General features: G+C 26.6%; 1 long non-coding RNA gene across 1 annotated transcript; it reads right to left on the minus strand.

Moving 5' to 3' along the window:
* Positions 1 to 1,009: 1,009 nt before the first annotated feature.
* On the minus strand, positions 1,010 to 1,815 carry LOC121173567 (uncharacterized). The gene is made up of 2 exons (XR_005888631.1): positions 1,626 to 1,815; positions 1,010 to 1,409 (listed from the first exon to the last, which is right to left on the minus strand). It is a non-coding gene; the product is annotated as an uncharacterized lncRNA (long non-coding RNA).
* Positions 1,816 to 9,470: the final 7,655 nt, after the last annotated feature.

The following is a 9,470-nucleotide window of genomic DNA, read 5'->3' on the forward strand; positions in this document are numbered from 1 at the left end:
CACTACATAAGTTGAGACACAAATATAGGGGTCTACATCTATGGTTCTTTTAACACAAAAATATTATCCATTTAAATATGGGATTATTGGGGGTGATTCATTTAATTGAAAGGTTAAACAGATTTGATTTAAGGGTTAACAATCCAACATGTGGACTAATTAAATTTTTAAAAATATTATTTATTATTTTATAGTTCTATACTTTTATTTACTTAAAAATAAATGACAGATAGTTATTCTACATTAAATTATACAAGAATTCCCCGGTCAACTAAAATATCAAATTTTAAATTTTAATTTGATAAATTAACGAAAAAAGATAATCAAGTTCCCATTAACAAAACAAGAAAAATTAAAAATTATTTTAATTTAAAAAAAAAACTTCCCGTTAATTTGAGAAATTCGTAGAACTGTGATTATCTTTTTCTTTTGTTAATCAGAACTTACTAATCTTTTTTTCCTGATAATTTCTGAAATTAAAATTTAAAATTTATTTATTTTAGTTGACGTGACAATCGTTGTATAACTTGTTATAAAAACGGTTGTACTTCTGTTATTACTCTTTAAATAATTAAGACTTGGTTTTAATATATTTTAACCTCTTAGTGTATTATATTTATAATTTCTTGATATATAAAGTTTAGCGATATTAATTTTTCATGTTTTTATTTGATGTCCGAGTGATGTAGATAAAACTTATTTAATACAAAAGTAATAAAAAATATAAGAAAATATACATGAATTAATTAAATGTAAAGTTTAAATCATTCTTTCAAGTTTTCAATCATTCTTTCAGAAAATTTCTATTTCCACTTCTATTTTATACTTATGCACTCCCCTTCCAGTTTTTTGTCCCCAAACCATCCAAATTAACACACTCCCCTTGTGTCTCTCATCATGTAACTCTTCCGAAAAATACATTGCACTCCCATGACCAATTTTTTTTTGCAGGCAAGCAGAAAGTATATTAATAACGTGCAGAAGATGCACTAAAAACAATACAAACACGTTTTAACCAACTGATAAAAGACCTCACTCTGCATAAGTATCCAACATTAATTAAAATGTAAATGATCCCAACAAAAAGCTCGTTGTTGCACATACGAATTTCCACTAGATGAATCTTGGTATATACCCAATAACAAAGCGTATACGAAGATATAAACGAAAATTGACGATAGCTACAAAGAAATTAAGGCCACCTACAACAAGATAATTCCCCAATATTCCATATACAAATCCCAACATAGTGGCATTGCTTATACCATGCAGAACCTGTCTCAATGTCATAAACTCACACAAAACGGACAATATAACCTACGATGCATGTTGCAACCTGGCCCATCATGAATCTAAATTATGAACACCCACCAAGCAAAATAATACTCCCATGGCCATATAACCCTTTTCTGAAATGAAAAAAAATATTATATAAACTCTTGAGCTTATCCTTAATTTGAAATTTCATGCTAAGAATGAAAAGTTAAGACACAAAATCAAATTTACCGACATTGAAATTTGCCAAAGCGATTTGAGAAAAAGAAAAAAAGAAAAAAACTTTTCCAACCTTGAAATCTCCACCCTAATTTACAAAATCTCATTCCTATTATTTTCAAAGTACTCACCCTAATTTTTCAAAGTACATGGATGATTCCTCTTGCTCCTAGAATTAGCACCATTCTGTCCATCCCAACTCCATATGGATCGGAAAACCAAAATTCCATAATACACCACTTGTTGTTATTGTTAGAAAACAGAGAAGAGGAGACAAGAGATAATAGAGAAGATTCTCTTCATTTGACACACTTAACTACATGGTTTGATGTTCTATTTATAGTAGAATAACCAATATGCACTACACGACTCTTCATTTAACACCCTTCTAATTCTTAGTGGTTACATAAGAATAATGTCCCTTAATGCTTATTAACTCACACCCTTTCATTATTTAACACTAACTCACAACCCTTCATTTTCTAATTATTATTATTATTATTTTCTAACATCCCTTTTAATTAGAAAATCCTAAATTATTTTTCTGCATTTCAAGTCTTGCTCTCAATCTTCTAAAATCTTCAAACATGAGGGTTTAGTGAAAATATATGTAACTTGATTTTGTGTCTTCACATGAACTAACTCGACTTCTTGTTTTTTGGCAATCTTTTTCTTAAACTTGAACGCTCATTTGACTTCATTTGCATCATGACCCTTACGAAATTTTGATAACTCCCAAATATCATTCTTCTTTATGGAATTGATTTTTTCCTCCATGTCTTGTCTCCTTCTTTTGTCTTCGATAACTTCTTCAAAGGTTAAGGCTCACTTCAACAAAAAGATAAAACAAATAATTTATAATTTTAATTTCATCATATATGTCTTGAAGGTTTCTCATTTTTCTTGGTCTTTCACTTGAACCCCCTTTAGAAGATGATGCTTTCATGAATTGAGTGAGTTGGTGAAGGAGGTGGAGTAGAAAACTCATTTGGTGTTGCAACTTCTTCATCATTTTCTTCAAAATAAGGAAAGAAATCATATGTGCCTTCTTCTTTCTCACAATTTCATGTCTCTTCTTCATCAAATTCTATATCTCTACTTACAACAATTTTCCCATTGCTTGAATTGTACAACTTGTAGCCTTTTGAACTTGCAATCTCAAAATCCTCATCAATGTCATCATAACGAACTAGGCCACATGAGAGAGATGGACCTGAGAGAGGAAGTGAGGTTGTGAGTGCAACAAGGGGTTGTGAATGTGAAAGCAAGATTGCGAGTGTGAGGTTAGAGTGCAGTGTGAGCGTTTATAGAAGTAGAAAATTTTAACTTTTCACGTTTTAGAAAGAAATTAAAATTTCACATTTTTAATTGTTTAAAATTCTGTTTTAAAATTTTAAAAATTTAAATTATTCATAAAAAATATTCAAATAATGAATTTTAAATTAAAGAATTTTAAATTTTCTAATAAATTATTTTTCTTAGTTAAAATTATTTATTCAAACGCATTTTAAAAGAATGATATTTGTCTTTCGGCTTTCCATAGGATTCTGCATGGCATGTTCCAGGTAGTGATACATAATTCGCTCCCTTTACCATAGAACCGCAAATTGGTTCATGCGTACCAATTCGCCGTTCGTTTTCGAACTGGCTCGTCAGAATTCGTGAAGAAGAAGAATAAAAAGACGTCAAAAAGATTACTATTAATTACTACCAGCGTCAGAATTCGTCATAACTCCAATAACACATATCGCATGAGTAGTGAGAAGGAAGAATAATAGAAAGGAAAAACATAGGCAAACTTAAGCAGCATGAAAACATAACACACTCAGAAGTTTGAAAGAGAAGAGAAAGATGAAGGTTTCTTTCTCTTTTTTAATAATGTGGGTGCTGGTTTCAAGGAATGTCGCTGAAGGTTTCAAAATATTACTATTAATTACTACCAGCGTCCATTACTATTAACTAAATTCATGATATTAATTTAAGAATTTTTATTTTTATTTTATATAATATATAATTTATTAATTTTTTCTCTTTATATTTTTATAAAAAATATTCATCCTCATTTATTATTCTTTTTTATATTTTCATGTTCGTAAAATAAAATATTCAATAAATTATTTAAATCGGAAAAGAGAAAATTATAAACATAACATTCAAATTAAAATTATTATAATAAAAAACTATAAATTTACCATAATAATTTAAATATTAATTATGTGATTACTAACAAATTGTTCATCAAGTGAATTAAGTGAAAAAATTTACTTACTATTTTTTTTAAAAAAAATATGACTATGTGTTATATTTTATATGTAACTTTTATTTTGATATATTGGCATTTGCATATCAATTTCTAAAAGAAAAATAATTTTTTTCAGGTAGAATAAAATCATGAATAATTTATTTACTTAAAAATTAATTTAGACACTAATTTTGCATGAAGAAAAGCATAGTAATTATGTTGATTTAATTTGATTTTTGTTATGAAATTATATATATATATATATATATATATATATATATATCAATTATGTAAAATAAATTTTAACTTTGATTAGACCAAAAAATTTAATAAAAATGTTTATCTCTTTGAATTTAGTGTAATTTTTTATATCTGATTTTATAAAAAATATTCATTGGTGTGTTATATTTTATATATTCAGTTACGTTAAGTGTAAATTTCTCTTGATACTTTCATAAAAACATTTATTATCATTTGTTATAATTTTTAATATTTTTTATGTTCGTAAACCAAAATATCCAATAGAGTATTTATGTTAAGAACTAAACAGCTATAAATATTAGTGTAAATATTAGTGTAACTTTAAGTAAATTGTTCTTCCCGTAAATTAAGTAAAAATATCTACTTGCTTTTATAAAAAAAATGTATAATTATGTTATATTTTATATATAATTTTTATTTTAATATGTTGGCATATAGATATGACATATCGATGTCTAAAAGAAAACTAAATTTTGTCCATGTAGAAAAAAATATGAATAATTAGTTTATGTGAGAAGATAATAAATAAATGAATAATTTTGCATGGAAAAAATAACAGTGATTGATTATGTTGATTTAATTTGTCTTTTTCGCATGCATTATATATTAATTATGTAAAATAAATTTTAACTTTAATTGGAAAATAATTAGTTAACAAGTTTATCCCTATGAATTTAGAATAAATTTTTGTACTTATTGCTTTTATAAAAAAAATCATCCCTAGGTATGCTCTTTCGTTTTTATATATCTTTTTATTTTAATACAATGATATATACATTATATACTATCAATGTATAAAAGAAATTTAAAATTGGTTCAGGTGATAGAAAATCTTGAATAATTTCATTAGTTAAGAAAATAAAAAATGAATAATTATTTTCATAAAAAATAATTTTAAATACTAAATTTGCGCAAAGAAAATAATAGTAATTAAGTTGATTTAATTTGATCTTTGTTATGTGTGATTAAATATATATTAATTATGCTAAAGAATTTTGAATTTTGAATTTTGATCGGATAAAAATAATTAGTAAAAATATTTTTCATGTCAATTGAGTATAAATTTTTTTCTTTTTTATATAAAAATGTTCATCCCTATCTATTATATTTTATATGGTAAGTTAATTATAAATTTTTGTTGATACTTTTATGAAAAATTTTCATCCCCATTTGGTTAATGAAAAATGTGATTAGTGAATGTTTTCAATGTAATTGACAGATTAACAAATTCTAATTAATTGATAAATTGACATAGAAAACAAAATCACACACAGAAAGATAAAGATATAATTTCTATATTTTTATGTTAATAGGTCTATAAATTGACATATAACATCAACATATAATAGAAAATTTAATTTATCAAGGTAAAAGTAAATCTTCAAAATTTACATTAGTTATAATATAATAAAAAAATAAATGGATAATGATTTTCTCTAAAAATTGATTTGTATGAAGACATTTAACTTAACCCTAATAATTGAGATGTTAATGTAGTTTTAGCTAAATTGTTCATTTTTTTGAGTTAATTGTAAATTTTTCTACTTGATTTCATACAAAAACTTTGCATGAGTTTTATATAAGTAATTATGAGTGTTTAAAAAGTAGATATTAATTTTATTCATACATTTTATGTTAGATAAAATAAAGGATAAAACATCATTTGAGTCCTTAAAAACAATAGTCCTAAAAGTAAGAATGTTTTTATAAAAAATCCTAAAACCGCAATATGTGTTAATCAATTTAGTTCAAAATGCAAAATGATAACTTAAGTATTAATATGTGTTTAAAACCTAAAGTGATACTAAGTATCTTATTTGAATGTAACAATATTTTACAATTTTAGGGACACAAATGTTGTTTTAGCCATAAAATAAAACATCTTATATTTTCTATAATTTTTATATTAAAATGTCTAGACAAAATAAAATTTTACATAATCTATTAAATGGAAAAGATAATAAATAAGTAGCCTAAAAATTGACTTTAAACATTAATTTTGCAAGGAAGAAATTATAATGAGTGTGTTATTTAATTTGATTTTTTATGTAATTAAATATATATTGATTTGATTAAAAAATTAATTTTAATGGAACAAATTTTTTAATCAGTAAATACATTAGCACCCTATAATTTTAATGATTATTTTTAAGTTTACAAATCTAAAAATACAATTTTGTCACTAAAAAACACAAAATTTAGATAAATATATTGCTAATAAAATTGAAACTAATAGAGGTTCAACTCTGAAATCATAATTCATTTGCAAAATAATAATTGTCCTAAACAGTGGATTTATATAGTCAATTTGAATGAAGTATTTGATACATATTAGAATGCTATTTTTATAGAGTAAATATGACATTAAGTAAAACAATATAAATAAACATTTTGTTTTGATGTTCTAAAATGTTCATTCATACAATGAATTATATAAAATGTCTATGTCAGACTTGTTATCATTGTTTTTTCATAGTAGAGTTGTTTACATTGGTGTGCCTATAAGATTCCCCAACTCTTCTTTCTTACTCTTTTGTGAAGATGAATCATGCATTACTATAAAATTGTCTTTCAAAGATGGTTTTTAGACCCTTTCTATGATGATTTTGAACCGACTTTGAATGTACCATTGTGAAAAAGTGAACATTTTCCACGACGGTTTTTAAATAGTTATAGAATGTCAATCTTTATATCGATCTTTGTGAAACCATCTTAAAATGTGTTTTTTATAAAATAATGTAAAAAATGACCATATTTAAAGACGATTTTTCAAAAGTCATTTTAAAAAATATACTTTCTAAGACGATTTTAAAAAAAATCATCTTTGAATGTACACTTTTAAAGACAATTCTTTAAGATAATTTTTTGAAAATCGTCTTAAAAAGTGTATCTAAGTATTATTTTGTTTTTTCAGTTTACAAGAAATACAACACAAAGATTCACTATAAGAAAAATCGTTATTACCAAAGAAATATTTTGCACGTGATGTAGTCCGTTGGAAATGTTGGAATTACGGACGGAGTCAATTCTGTGGGAAAATGTTTGAATTTTTTATGAAATATATCCACGGACGAGTTTTCCTTCAGAAATTACTATTTACAAATTCTTAGATACTAAATTAAATCAGTGAGGAAATGAAATATTACCGATGGATTTTTATGAATGCCTTTCCGTCGAAATTTCAAATTATACTCAAAATTAAGAAACCAATCCTAACGCGATTCAATCACTTCCCATTTCAAACATACACCACAACAACGCTCTAGTTCGGTGAGTACGCGATGGAGGTGTAATTATGGTGGATTCGCGCGTTGGAGAAGGCTCAGAGCTGTTGGAGCGAGGGGTTTGAGTGTGCAAATTGATGAATGGAAGGGTTCAGGAAAACTGGTGAATGTGAAAGATTAGTGTTTAGATTTGAGGAGAATGTGAAAGTTTCTAATTAGTGTTATTCTTGTTTTTTATTTTTTTGCGTGATGTCGTGGACTAGTAGAATAGCTTCGGATCTTGGCAGAACGGGTCCTATTGAAAGAGACATTGATAAGGTTGATATATCTATCTATCTATCTTTGTTTTGTCCATTTCTTTGGAAACTTTTTCTTTGTAGCGTCGTGCTTTGAATTTCATGTTGCAGTATTGTTTGCTTTTAGATTTCGTGTATCTATGTGGTGTGTGTGCACTATACAATGGTGGTAATGTTCTTATTTGTTGTTGTCAGGGGGCATTGGGAATAGGTAATTGGCTTAATTTCGCTAAGAGCTAAAAGATTTTGAAGATGTTGATGGAAGTCCAGTTGCAATGAATTTGGTTCTTTAGTTTGATTGCCAACTAGAAATTACTATCATCATATCAAGCTAGCTTAGGAAATTTTCTTTTAATTAAAAGAGTTTGTTTATATGTAGTTAAGTATGTGTAATGATTTCTGAGTGTTGTTCGAAGATTTGGTTGCTTTTTAGTGGACTAAACATTCTAGATATTTGACTATATGAATATTAGATTATTTTTTCTTGAATTTATGTTTCACTAATTTGACCATTCAGAGATCTTTCTATTTAATTATCGTTCACTTTTATAGATTGTTGTGTTTTTCCATAGGAATACAAGGCAAATACATTATATTGTTACTATTATATTGACTAATAGATAGTATGTTGTTGAATTTTTGGACTTCAGTAGCTGCTCTTGGTGCTTGTTAGTTGAATGTTATCCATATACTATGCTTATTCAATGATTCCTCTATGTTATTAAGTATTATTCTATCTTCAGATGTGTTGTATATGATGGCTGATGTCCTTTATTGATCTTATTGACAGACCATTACTGCTTTAAAGAAAAGGGCCTGCTTGCTCAAGTGTGGAAGAAAGGGAAGGCCCAAGATTGGCCTTTTCCATCTTTCCAATGTGAGTTTTGTACTCTTTTTCCGTAGATTCAAATTAAATTAATCCTTGTTAAAGTATGTTTCATTTATTTTAAAGAATTGAATTTGGCATTAATAACTTTGTCCCCGTATAGTTTCAAAACCAAGCTCAAACCAAGGTCTTGCTATATTTTATTTTATTTTGTATTTATTTATTTTTAGATAGTGGTGAAAATATTTCTTTTAAGAGATTGTAGGGTAGGGGACCTTGAAGTTGAATGGCATAGTGTGAGTCATATGTGGAAGAGAGGAGCAAAAATGTGAAGTATTGTCAAACAAATTAAACCGTGAAAATTAGGAGATCTAAAGACTTCATGGTCTACTATAAAAAATACAATTATTACATAAAGGTTAATCAATTGCTTAACATCAATTAGGTTAGCTTAAGATTAAGTTTCCCAAAGTGTTTGCAGTAACAACATTATGAAAATTTGATGGAGTCGCAATAATTATGGATAGCCCTGACTAGTTTACAGGGAAAATTTACTAGTGTACGGTTGGATACACCTGTTATGGTTTCTCTTCTTTCCGATTGCCAAAAATTAAGATTTGGTTTCTCTATTTTTTTCCAGGATGAATCTGTTATGGTTCTCAAGGAAAGAAGATAAGCACCTTAAACTACTGAGTTATGTCTCTAGAATTATATCTGGGCAACGCACAATATTGGCAGTGCAAAATCACAATACTATTTTGCTTCATCAGACTTAGCCAACAGTGCCTTATAAAGTTGAGATAACTAGTTATGACACTTCTGTTCAATTTGATGTTTGTATGACTAATAGCATTTCTGACAGAAGGTTTTCGTTGCAAATTTCTGACGTACTACAAAAATTTGTCGGTTAAAATTTCTTTTAACTATTTTTTCGACGAATTTTGCTTCGTTGGAAATTTTGAATTATTGACAAATTATGACCGTCATAAATACACTTTTCTTTTGTAATGATCATGACAATAAATGAACTACTTTATAAACCAAAATAAAAAAGGGCAAACAAAATAACATTTTAGAATACATCATTTTATTCGAGAGTAAGTGATATTACAGGCAAGACATTACTA

Source organism: Glycine max, chromosome 15 (genome assembly GCF_000004515.6).
Source record: "Glycine max cultivar Williams 82 chromosome 15, Glycine_max_v4.0, whole genome shotgun sequence".
In the NCBI taxonomy this organism is placed as follows: Eukaryota; Viridiplantae; Streptophyta; class Magnoliopsida; order Fabales; family Fabaceae; genus Glycine; species Glycine max.